This window comes from Anarrhichthys ocellatus, unplaced genomic scaffold, assembly GCF_004355925.1.
Source record: "Anarrhichthys ocellatus isolate YVR2014 unplaced genomic scaffold, GSC_Weel_1.0 scaffold83, whole genome shotgun sequence".
NCBI lineage: Eukaryota > Metazoa > Chordata > Actinopteri > Perciformes > Anarhichadidae > Anarrhichthys > Anarrhichthys ocellatus.
Window position 1 is genome coordinate 440,819 of NW_022280113.1, and position 13,435 is coordinate 454,253.

The 13,435-nt window shown below is 43.0% G+C and overlaps 1 protein-coding gene across 1 annotated transcript in view; it reads right to left on the reverse strand.

Annotated features, from left to right (window-relative positions):
* The window catches only part of prr36a (proline rich 36a), a 31,913-nt gene extending 22,151 nt beyond the window's left edge, over positions 1 to 9,762 (reverse strand). The window contains exon 1 of the mRNA XM_031874583.1: positions 9,632 to 9,762. The gene's annotated coding sequence lies outside the window, so the exon portion shown is untranslated. The remainder of the gene's footprint in view (positions 1 to 9,631) is intronic.
* Positions 9,763 to 13,435: the final 3,673 nt, after the last annotated feature.

A 13,435-nucleotide genomic window follows, 5' to 3' on the forward strand; every position in this document is an offset into this window, starting at 1 on the left:
CACACACACACACACACACACACACACACACACACACACACACACACGAGAAATTCAATCTGCTGTTGGAGCACACATACGTCTCAGAGCATGCTGACAGGAAAGGCAGAGTGCGTGTGAGCCGAGCGTTTGTGAATATGAAGCTCTACAGAGCATACTGCTGAATAGGTGCCGCCATCTCTGCACACTCTCTCCGTCACACAAACACGGTATATAACATGGTACATAGCCCTTGGAAGGTGACACACAGTGTTTTTACCTTATTCCTCTCTTGAATACTCCGGAGACTCTATGCGTCGCCCTACATCTGTGGCACAACTTGTTTCTTCTCCAGTTCGGAGTAATGAGGTCAGTTAAAAGCAGGTTAGGTGAAGGAATGCATCATCCAAAGCACGACACAAGAATGCACCGTGTGCTCCATGGCCAGAAAGGTAGAGGACAGTGTAGTTTTAGGAGGTTTAGATAGCCCAAAGAAAAACAACATTGACCTATTTAACTTAGCTAGAGATGCAGCTCAGACATATTTAGTGGCCATCTACACCAAAGTTAGACCTACAGTCATCTTACTGCACTGATTTTGCTCAAATGGGATTCAAACCTGCTCTCCTCCAAAAAAACAAACGGCATTCCCTGGCCCCGCCATTGTTTCTCGAACTGGGTAAACAAGAAAAAATGCTTTGTCATGGATAAGTTGATTCCTGGGGGCGTCAATATCAAATGTTAGCACTAAGAGAAAACGACTGTAGATTTTGTTAAAATGGAATTCAGATCTGTGATTTTGGCCACGTCACCAGACTCTCTACTCAACCCTGTCCTGCCACTATGTTGGTGTCTTTTTATATGTTTTTTCTCAAGCTCGTCAAGAAAAGAAAAAAACAAACAAAAAAAAAAAAAAGGTTGGTCAAGAAAGAACTTTTATTTTTTTTTTCTTCCACCAATAATACTTGAATACTGCAGTCAAACCTAGTTTTTCTAATTGGAACAAAACAGAGAATAAAATATAATAAAAGGACTTATTGAATTTACACTGTAGCTATTTAAAGCAGTTCTCCAGCGGTTAGAAAATGCTGCAGAGCTGCAGTAACGGAGTGATAAATTGAGGTCTGGACCTGGTTTGGCTAAATGCATTTGCAAATAGTAATGTATTTAGCCTTCATGAGGCAGATTGGGAACAATATCTATCTTCATGCTGAAAGCTCCCGGTCTTCTCTGCAGTAACTTGATCCAACAAAAATCTAAAAATGCTGCTGACAGCTTGCAACACGTTAGAAACAACCAATAAACATCAAGTGAATGAAGGATGCTGTAGCTTGTCAGCTACTATCAGAGTACGTGCAACACAGCCATGGGATTACTGACTTCTGGCACAGTGCCCTGCTGCTGTGAAGAGCACATGCGTGTTCACACAGAAATTCCTAGCATCTATAAAAAACTTCTGTCAGCTCAGGCCACAGATGATCTAGTAGTAATACGACATGGATATCTGATGTTTTATTACTCATCCAAGCAGATTCATCGCTTCAGAAAATGGATTTCACATTCTGGTTTTTGGGTATTGCCTCCGCTGTCGTCGAGCAAACTTATAGTCGTCCCAGACGTGTGCATTATAGTACAGCTATAAACTGTCAAACAGAAAAGAGACCGTCCTTGAAAATAAACAAAGTTCAGCTGTCTGGAACATTTTACCCGACATCACTGCACCTGTTCTACCAGAGACGACACATGGCCGAGGTGAGTAAACTGGAGACAACTGTCAACATTACAACACCCATCATTACACGCTAGATGCATTCCTCAGTAGGCCGCCCGACAGGCGAGAACACACAGAGAGAGAAACAAAAATACCACCACTACTTGAGGGCCACGGTGGGATGATGAAGTAAGACGACGCGGTTATTCTTTCTCAGTCTATCAGCACTGTCTCATTAAAACTAACCTGCAGAAACTCATACGGTCTGCACAATCTAGTTAGTAAAGATCCCACTAGCTTCAATGCTCCTGGTGGCGGGACAATGAGAGCTACTGTGGGCCCTGGTTCCTCGGAGCATCTTTGTCAAGGGCATTAAAAAAAATAAAAAAAAACACCGCAAGACAGAGTTTCATCAACTTTAAAACAGCAGCAAAAGTGAGTGAACTTTAGCACGTTAGCAGAGCAGCTGCAGCCACGTCTGTTCTGCTGCTACGACGGTGTTTACGAGAACGTGACGTTCTGCATGTTACCACCCCAACATTCGGGACCGTCAAGACAGAATTTGGATTGGTTCTGCTATGCAGGCCATTTTTAAAAACACGCAACTATATAACCCGCTTTCCAATGATGTGTAGTGGATCATTTGCTGTTTTGATACAACAGGAGTGATGCATTTACAGTCCACATTATGCCAAAGAAAAAAAAAAAAAAAAAAAAAAGAGCATTCCAACATGAATTATCCGTTTCCGACTTCTATTCTCAACATCCTGTAGAGTGACGGATGCATTCATGCAACATAAGAACATAAAATCACCCAAAGCATGTATGTTTCACAATAAATCAAGTAAAGCAGCTGTATGTTTTATAAACACACAAATATATTGAACACCAGGATAAAAAAAAAAAGACAAAAGAACAGAACCCTTAACAAAGGTGCACATCTTACAGCTTTCAGAAGTTTGTATAGTCTTCAAGAAGATGAATGGCACTCCATGCACCTCGTTATCCGTCGACAAAGAAACGCATGAGCCCTCAATGGTTTTACCGACCGTCTCCTCTTCCATCTGTCAAAACAACAAGACTGTGTGCAACAGTTGCAAGCATTTCAACCTGAGACCGCAATCTCACTGACGAACGCTTGTTCTGAATAAAACAACTTCATGGTCTACAGATTGCATTCTGTAAAAGCATCTCTTTGTCATGAATCCCTGCTGTGTTATAGAGCGATACCATATCCAGAGAATAGGGTCTCAGCCGAGGACAGCTATGATCTGATCAAGCTACTAGCTATTAGCTCCAGCTTTAACATTCTGAGTAAAATCCAATCCCCAAAACCAAACGACGATACCGTCTTATGCCCAAAAAACACTAACAACCAGAAATAAAATGCTAATGACTCCAACAACATGTTGGCACATTCAAGATCTGCAGTTAAACAAACAAGGTTTTCATTAACAAACGCACCCTTTGTTGAAGAGTGACACAAATAACGTCATTAATGATAAGGTGATAAGGCTTATAGCTATACCTTTAATTAGATTAGTGTAGGAAATTAGAGTTCCATAGAAAGTGCACAGTATTATAATCTTCCATTTAATACACAGATATGAATAAATAAATCAGAAAAAGAAAAAAAAAAAAAAAAAACGACTGACAAGATGTTGGCTTTGTTGTCAAAGCCAATGGACAAAAAAAAAAAAACACTTTCATCAGTGGGGGTTGGGCTTGACGTTAAGCATGTAGCTTATTCTCATCAATTCCACACGGGACACTAACATGTGCCAAGTCACTGTAAGCTACTCGATAGGGCCATTAGGAGCAGGTGGTTAAGTGTGACTGCAAGATAAATGGACGAAGCCAGTGAGCCTTTAAGGGAGTGGCAGTGAAAAAACGGGACGGACTAGAGGCTGCTGGCAGCCGAGTGCTCTGAAAGGCTGCAGGGAAACGCGTCACAATCCGTTACAAACCTGCCGCGCTTCTCAAAAAAAGAAGCACCGGGCCGAGCCCTGCTGCCACCGGGACAGGGTGACATCATCAGCCGGGGAGGGGGAGTGAGTATATGTAATCAGATCTGGTCAAAGACAACAACCCGCCCACCATGATCGTCGCAAGTGTTTGCGTGCATAACGGAGAATACCATTAGGGTACCATGAGGGGGAGGGGGGGCAGAGAGCAGCCCTATTGTCTGCACCGTGCACCACGTAACCCCCCCCAGCAGGCACGGTGCCGAGGGCAGTGTGTTTGTGTGTGTGTGTGTGTGGGGGGGGGGGTTGAGGGGGTTAACTGGTGCAATGGGACGGGGGAGCAGCTGGCGAGGGTAACTTCACCCAAAAGAACCCAGGGGCACCGACGAGGCTGCAAGGTGAACGAGGGACGGGTGGATGACGCATGCAGTTGATCACATGTACATCACAAAACTGAGTGCATGTTCAACCTATGTCCATTAAGGACTGTCGATCCAAGTCTGCAGCTGTGGGCCCACATCACTCACTGCTACATGATTGGAATTCAAAAAAATCTTTGTAACGCGTTCATGTTGTAACATAAAGCATCAGTTTATTACTTCACCACCCACCACTGTGCTCTTTACAGATTGGTGGATTGGCCCTCCCTTCATACCAGGCGGCTACAACACTGGCTGCTTGTGGTCTATAAATCCATTTTGGGAATGACTCCTCATTACCTCTCAAATCTTCTGTGCATTTCTGACAGAAATCGGCATTTAAGATCCAGTGACTTCATTAGGCTCATCATTCCAAAAGTCCGTACTGTGTTTGGTCATAACTCCTTTCATTTTGCCGCTGCAAAGGACTGGAACTCACTACAAAACACACTCAAACTAACAGCTCTCACCTCTCAACATGTTCAAACATAAGCTGCAACAAGTTATAGTTGACTGCTGTACTTGCTGACCAGCCCTCACTTTTCTCTTTCTTCCATTATTTTTTTTTTTTTTTACAAATAACATCCAGTAATCTGCCTTTTATTTTGTACATAGTGTTTATTATTTTATCTAGGTTGTTTTAGTCATTTTTCCATTGTTTGTTATACTGTATTGTATCTGTGTTTGTGTAACTTGTGTGGACTGTGCTCCTGCCTCTTGGCCAGGTCATCATTGAAAATGAGAATTGGTTCTCAATTGATTTTACCTGGTTAAATAAAGGTTAAATAAATAAATAAAAAATGTTTTGGGTCAGGCTTGCTTTTGCTCACTTGTTCTCTCTCCCTCTCTCATTTTTTAGATCAGTGAAGTCAGTTAAATGTTAAGATGACCAACAGTGAATACTTCACAAAAGTCAAGTTTAACCTCATTTAAAAAGAGCATGTGTGGTAGAAATTAGTAGAAAGGTCGCTAGAAGTGGATGGGAAATAAAAAGGAAGGGAGGGAGTTGTAGGACGAAGCCATGGCTATAAAGTAGATCTAGACCAGTCATGCTGCAGTATAAAACTCATACCAGCATCCTACAAAGGACCTTTGTCCCACGTTATCTCCTCTCTTTCCATTTCCTGTTTGCTTTCCAATGTCAACAAACTAATATAAGTAGAAGGAGGGGGGCTGGAGAAGAAAAGCTACCCAACATCACTTCATTATTTTGTGTTAAGAGCTTTTGACATTTTCACCAACAGCATGAAAAATGACTAAATTAAGAGATTCTGTCAAGGATGATAGGCTGTAGAGAAGCCAGCACCGACATCAGTTTTGCCACACTAAAGCCAGCCATGCGGCTACTTTCCTGTGCACCGGCCAACTGACTACAGAGAGAGAAAGCCAGGCAGATAGTCAATATACTGCTGGAGAGCCCGAGGGCCAGATCAGTTACCGGGCCTCTGAGTGGGCAGGGTCAGCTGGGGTCAGCTGGACGGTGATCCCACACCTCTCCAACAGCCACACCCCTGCACTGTACGAAGCGCACACGCATACACACAAACCCATTACTGAATACACACGGGAGTGACTTTCTCTTGCATATCACGAGGCAGAGGGTGATAACATGATACGGCCAGCCGGCTCCACACAAACAAACACACCCTGACAGCAAGACAGAGCTGGATCAATAACTAAAGTGCTCAAAACATACAGCTTTGCTTCAATAGACAGCTGCTACACGCGGAACTCAAGAAAACATCACCCTGGTACATTATACTTAAGCCCCCTCTCTTATATATGCACAGGTTTTCCCATCATCTACACTTATTTCTCATGTTAGCTGCAAATATAACCCATCTATATAATGCTGCAATATGTAGCAGTGCAAACACTAAATGCACAGGCAAAAAAAAAAAAAAAAAAAAAAAAAAAAGCTCTGTGTTAACATGGCACAGCTGAATGTCTTCGGGATGGCGTTCAAGGCTACCAAAGTGAGCTAACAAACAGACTACGAAAGTGCTGAACTACTCTTAAGATAATTACAGTGCACGGAGCCCGGCTTCACAGTCCCAGACAGACGGAGTGCCTTAAAGAAAAAGTGCAACCCCAGCATCCATCACTTCATCCTAATGGGCAGGAGAGCGCCAGCCTCCAAACCACAGCGGCGAGAGTCAAAGCCAAGAGCAACACAGGCGATACGTAGGAAACCTTAAGGCTGGATGATGAAATGAAGTTCAACCCCAGATTTCATCCTAAACCGATGCAGTAAACCTGGCGGGAGTTTTGGATTGAATTTCCATGGATGTGGGCCTGAGTCCGACACGGCTGTAAAAAAAAGCAGCTGACTTCCAAGCAGATGCCCTGCACAAGAGTCTGTGCTTTCCATTCAGCTGCCCGGATTTTTGAGCGAGTTGAAAAGTGCCAATGTCCCTGTGGCACAGATAACGATTAGTCAATCAGTAACAACAGTCAATTGAGTGTTTTTAAGTATGCGCATTTACTTGTTCCAGCTTCTCCAGGGGAGTTTTGGATTGTTGAAATGTGTCAACTCAAGCTCTCAGAAAGTTGTACAGAGCAAACTATCAATTTCTTGATTTAATTGATGAATCAATAGTGATGATGGCCATTTTGTGAACCAACATTAACGACTGCTAGTCGGTCACAGGTTAATCTGTACTTTCCATCTGCAGCTGTAGTCCCATACATGTCACTGCTGGATCGTGGCATTAAAAAGTGACACATTTCATGCTGTAAATACCAACATAGAGCAGCATTTTAATGTCAGGCATGATCCTGTGATCAGAGAGTGATCCATGTGTACATTATGCCAAATCACGGTGGAGAATAGATTTGAACCCTTGACCCCGGCATCCACAATCATTATAACCTCTCACAGCTGTTGCACATGAACCCACGCTAAGCTGAATAAACAGCCCTCAGATGTATTAATCCAACAGCAGATCACACCATTTAACAGGGGCGAAGCCGACACTACAGACGGTAGCAGCCAGTGTTTGTTCACAGACCTGTCGGCTCAGATAAAAATCAACTTTTTGGCAAGCTGGCTAAGGTTGCTGAAGTCTGATAGCTTTCCAAGCGTGAGACAAGCTGTCAAGGAGTTGAGAAGAAAGCATCCGGGGTGTTTAAGGCATTTCAGTGAAGACACAGAACAGGTATTTCACTCAATCAGTCCTGGTTTTACTTCCCACAGTCACACTACCACAAAAAAATTACCCAGCGAGCTAACCGACAAAAAAGGAATGAATGTTTGTGATTTAGCAAACACAATCCAATCATGATTAAAAACCTTCTTTGCATAATGTTTGCACTTTCCTCTTTTTGAACCACCGTATCTGATCCCTCGAGACTTCTCACGAGGTTGTAGGATGAAGTGAAATGAGGAAACTATTTTGAGCTCCTCTTCTGGTTTGCTTTGGCCTTCAGGAAGAGGAAGGGGAGACGGGGGTGTTGACAGCGGAAGTGGCTGTGCATGAAAACATGGGCCGAGGCTGGAAGTGTGTTGGTCTCTCACAGAACCCGTCTAGCATCAAAAGGGACGCCAGAATTAACGGTTTCGAACTGATGACGCGTCTCATTAACTTGAGTTTGGGGTCTCAAAAACACCAGCTACCGATGGAGGTTCATTTGCTCTACATCTCTGATTGGTGTCGACCGTACTTCCTTCTTAGGACTTCCTCTCCCAAATCCCACAACAGGTCTATGAGGAAGTTAGACCTCTTTGGACTCAAATTAACCCCAAACATATGTGTCATGATGTAGAATAACATACTGTACATAGCTTTGATGGTAAACTACTTTTTTCCCCAAACATAAGTAAGATATGTTTGATCACGTAGAGCACATCAAACATCCAAAACATTAAATATGTCATCAAAGGCCCAAGGTTGCCAATTCAACATGTTTTTCTACATATTGAGGGAGAAAAAAGGATATATTTTTGGTTGATACATAGGTTGACTGTAGCACTCCAAACAATATGGAAGTAAAGACAATATCAAAAAAACACGAGTTAAAAGAGCTAAAAGTGCAAGTAGAAAAATATTTCACTTCAACATGTGACTGTCGAACCGCATCTGATAACCAACTAAGTGCAAATGCCTGACAAATATAACATGGTCACGTGATATTTCCCAACTTTATTCATTAACGAGGTTCACCTCAACGCACCATTAGACTAGTGAAAAGCAGAGGGCATCAGACGACACTCCAGTCCTTCAAATTCAGGGCAACGCAGCATCAGTGACCCTGCAATGAGCTCTTCGAGCTTAGCCAGAGGAGATGCGTGTGTGTCATTCACACTTGACTTCATACTCAGGTGACTTAAACTCCTCAGCAACAACAAATCAACACACACACACACACACACACCCTGGCAGTATAAGCACAGGAAGCTACACCCTCCCCAGTGAGTGCCTGCTGCATGTCAAATAACTTTCTAAAGCCAAAGAGAGAACCGCTGCCCACCACACCCAGAAAGCCCCAAAACACCCCGATTATGTAATGTAGGCTCTCGGCCAAAAACCTGGAGGATAAACGTAATCCCTCTATCGCTGAGATCTGCAGACGATGCCGTCCGATAGGCTGCCTCTGAGCTCTCTGTATTCCTCAGATGGAGAATGAGATCACTCCATGTGCAGGGATGCAAATATGAAAACAGGGATGTTAGAGACAACCGAGAAGGACCTGAAGGACCTGGGTATGAGCTACTTCAAAATGACTTTCATATCCATCAATGCTGCTGATGTATTAAAGCAAGTTTTCAGCAATTATTTTTTCTCAACTAATCTTAAATGCTAAACATTGACAAAAAAAACAACAACCTAAAAGCCCAGCTGAGATGTTTTTTTAACAGTAGTTCGTGTCAAACACATGGGATATGCTTCTTGTACATTTTATTCCCCACACCAACATTATTAAACAGTTCCTCGTGTTGTTTGGGCCCCTGTCAAAGGAGCCCTAGGTGGTCCCAGGAGCCCACTTTGGTACAATTGTTTTGACAGTTTATGGTGTTTCTCCAAACCTCAAATGGAGCTTTAATGGTGTTATTTGTCTCTGATAACAAGCACGCTGAATTCTCCCAGGTTTAGCCAAAGGCCCGGTTTAGCCTCACAGAACAATAGCGGTGGAGGAGCTCGCGGAGAGAAACACACAAAGCCGGTCAATAAATTGAAGCCCATACAACCGAGACCGTGTCAGCAGAGTCTTGTACCATTGTAGAGCCAAAATAAATGGCGTTTTGAGGGTGAAACGCACGTTGAAACCACAGTCTGTCACCGCCCGACGGACCCGAGCCGTGCTAGCGTTACACATCCATCATCACATCCTGCCACACACTGCAAAGAGGGCGTCTGTCTTCAAAACAAACGTGCACGTCTAGTTAAATTAGCACCAAAAAAATAAAGAAGAGTGCGAGCTTACCCAAGCAAAACAAGTCATATTTGAGGCAACGTTACTTTACGGTTAAAAACGGCACAAAGAAACGAGAACGTGATGCCGTGAACTTAAATATCTTCGCTCGCGCAAGAACAATGTAATAAATAAATTATCCGTACCTTCCAGGGGATTTCACCGGACTAACAATAACCCCGTTGAGCGTCCCTCTCCGTGTCCTTCCCTCCACGTTTGAACGGCGGCAGGCTGCTCCGCTTCCCTTCATGAAGGATGGACTCGGGCGGGGTGGTGGGGGGGGGAGTGACCGAGGAGTCTGGCAGCAGATTGAAGAAGACGGAGCGTGGTGGTCATAAAAGAAAAAGAAAAAAAGATGCAGATTAAATCCCGCGAGCGGTCCAATCAACTGCGCGAGACCAGGTGGTTATGCAAAGCAGGAGTGACGTCAGACGCAAACCAAACTCGCGCTCTCGGGTCCGGGTTTAGTGGGTGCTGGGAAGACTACTCAAGTGTTCAAAAGAATTGAGGTCAGAGAGCGCTTTTTTTTAAATAGATGTAGAGCTTTGTTTTTATTGTACCGCTCACCCAAAACACAAAAGAAGAGGAGCAACAGAAGAAGAGTGCATGGTTACAATCTGGTATCTTTAAATAGAAAGAGTCCCTAAATAATTTAGCTCCGTTAAGAACAAGCAAAATATCCTCACGCTCCAAGTGCTCCAAACAGGAAGTCAGCGAAAATAGGTTAAAGGGGGATTCCAGCAACATAGTGTTGTATTTCCATTAAATTGGGGAACTGTCTCCAGGAGACAGGATGACCAGAATAAGCAGGTAGACTACCTGTATATGATCCTGCAGTTATAAGTCATATCTCTAATTATCAAACAGGAGACAGTACGCACACTGCTTTTGCCTTTATATATTTGTATCTTAACATTATTTTACTGTCCTTTCCTTTTGTAATTTAATTTCTTGCTTTTTCTTGCATTTTGCATTTAGTCTTTGTTTCATTATTTTCCTTGTAAAGCACTCTGTAGCTACGTTAAATGGTATTATTACTTAAATTACATGGAAATCAGCAATATTTGAATTTGTGGAAGTAGGCCTACTACTTGCAATGAGGTTTCATTGTTTCCACTGTTGCGTTTCCATCGGTTGCATGGGCCAAGTGTGCGATTCTCTCTCATTTTGTACCAAGTGACAAGAAAGAGTCAAAGGAGCAATGCAACTCATCAAACAGAGGTTCCATACATCTCTGTTTAAGGGCTCTATAGGCATGAAATTAATAAGAAATGTAGCGCTGACACTCCACATACACTCCCTGCCTTTTTATTTCACCCAGGTGTTTATTCTCTGTGCTTTAAATCAAATTTGACACACCAATTTGCACAATTAGTATTCTTCCTCCTTCACATACACTTAGGGTTTTCATTCTGATAGTCGGAGTGCAACAGAATAAAACAAATTCCGACAGAAGTTTCATTATCTGTGCTTGTAGTTCAGCACTGTGTCCACTTCCCTATGGTACAAGCCCACAATAGCTGAGAGTTCAATGCTTTTTTTTTAGCTGCAGCTGCAGGCTCCACAATGGAAATGAATGAAAAAGGGAGAAGACATACAAAGACTATTGCGACTCACAGAGAGAAGAAAGAGTGAATGGCTAAAGACATCTGACATTAGCTGTTGTTTAGTAAAGCTCTGCGACGAGGAGAAAGAATGGAGATATAGAGGAGAGAAAAAAAAAGCCTACGGGCAAAGAGAAATCTAAAACTCTGTGAGCGAAGGGAGGAATGAAGGCTTACCAGAAATCATCAACCGTGGACTCGTCAGTGAACACATTCTTAAGTGTACCTCAATGAAGAGTGAGTGTGTTTGTGTGTGAGTCATGTCTCAGTTCTGCGTCTCAATCCCTCCCTCCCAGCTCTTTACAGGACTCAGGCAGCTATTTCATCAGCAGCCTGTCAGCCTTTTCCAATCGGCGAGCAGCACTGAGCCAGAGCGGGGTGGGAAACCCCAAAACTCTCCTCAAAGTTTCACTAAATCTTCAACTTAAACTCATTGTTAGTAAGCAGGTTGAACACTAAAACGAATGTGCTGCTGCATCCTTTGAAAAACTGGTTTCAAAACAGTTGCATTTGCAAAATAATGTCAACGTTAATGCAAAACCAGAACCCAAGTTCTTGGCACAGGAAGCTGCCTCTTGGGTGTGGATCCACCAGTAAAGCATTTTATAGGCTCCTTCTTTTATTTGACTAAACTCGGCACTAATGGCGTCTATCATTATATCCCAGAGCTGAAAAAGCTACTAAATCCCCTTCGCATCCTGCACATCCATTTCAGTTTGCCTCGTAATGGTGTTACACAAGGGTGTGGCTCAGCACTGGTAGACATAACAGAATTTGGATAGACTGATAATCTACAGAGCTTTTATACACACACCTAAATCTGTTTCTTTGGTGCGGTCTGCCCAAAACACCTACACCGTAGACAGCTGCACGCACTGCCTGTGGCACGAAACCCACTCTGCAGGCCCACACACAGACTGACACCCCAAACACAAACCCAAGGAGGCTGCTGATTCAGTGACTCAGTATAAATGATAGAAGACAGGAAAAGGAAACTGCTGCTGCGGCAGCTGTTGCAGTTTTGATCTGTGCTGCTTTGTTAACATAAAAGGCCCAGGACTTCAAACGGCGAGCCACAAGTGTCAACCTGGCATCAACAGCGAGCCACACCCGGCATCAGCACACGGAAACTACAACTGATGGACCAGCAGCTTATGGAGCAAGACACTCCCAAAGGACAGTCATTGTGCATCAAAGGTACTGCGTAAAAGTAGTCCCGCATCACAAGACAAAGGATAATTCTCTATTCTAAGAAAAATGAATGAAAATGAGACGCATTCATCTATGAGTGCATTTCCTTCCCTCTCACAGGGTCTCACATGAACCACCAAGGCGTGGTTAGAGCAGTGCATAATGCATGGTGATGTTAGGTTAAGTGGGTAGCAGGCAGCGATGTGCTGCTTCAGCTGCCAAGTCCAATAACCAGGAAATGAGCTCATCATATCGGACTGTTCTGGGGGAACAGAAAGGTCCAGATTTGCCATCTCTGAGAGCTTCTGTGCTGCAGCGTCTCAACTAAAACCTGCACGGTATTCACAACAGCTGTGTTGTGTCAGATTTAAAGGATTTATTCGCCAAAAACAAGAATCATAGTTTGTTTTAAAACCTCAAAGTGCTTTTTTTTTTCTACACTTGCCAACAAAGTAGAAAAATAGAGTAGTAGTTCTTTAGTTCAGTGTAGCATGGATCAGTATCCAGACACATGATCTCCCTCTTCTGACAGTCAGAGGAACTGCACCACAAGTCAAGTCACTGTTGGTCAGGGATACTTTAATAAACAAACACTAATAATATTTATCAGGTAAAACGACTAAACAATAAAATCGTTTTTCTTTGACACTATTTTCAATTTAACTGATTTATTAATTATTTTGATGTTTTTTTTAATGCACACGGGCACATTGTTTACATTAGTACAATAAAAAAATTCCCATTTATTTTCTTTGTAAATTAGAGAATTGTCTGTCAGCCACCCAGCACCCTATCTGGCCCGCGGGCCTGAAAGGGACAGTTCCCCCCAAAAATACACATTTTCAGTGTTATTCATCAATGTAGATCATTTTAGTGTGTGTTGCCTAGTTTTAGAGATATCGGCCGTAATGATGTCTGCTTTCTTTCCAATACAATGGGACTATACGGCACTTAGCTTGTGGTGCTCAAAGCGTTTGAAAAAACCTCAACAGCAATGTCTCTTCCTAGAAAACATGACCCGGTTACACAAGATAATCCGCAGACATAGTTGTGAGCCGTTTCATGTACAAACAAATGGTTCTACACTTGTTTATTTTGGGTGAACTGTCCCTTTAAGTTGAGGGTGACTGCTGTAGATGAAAACAAATCACGACA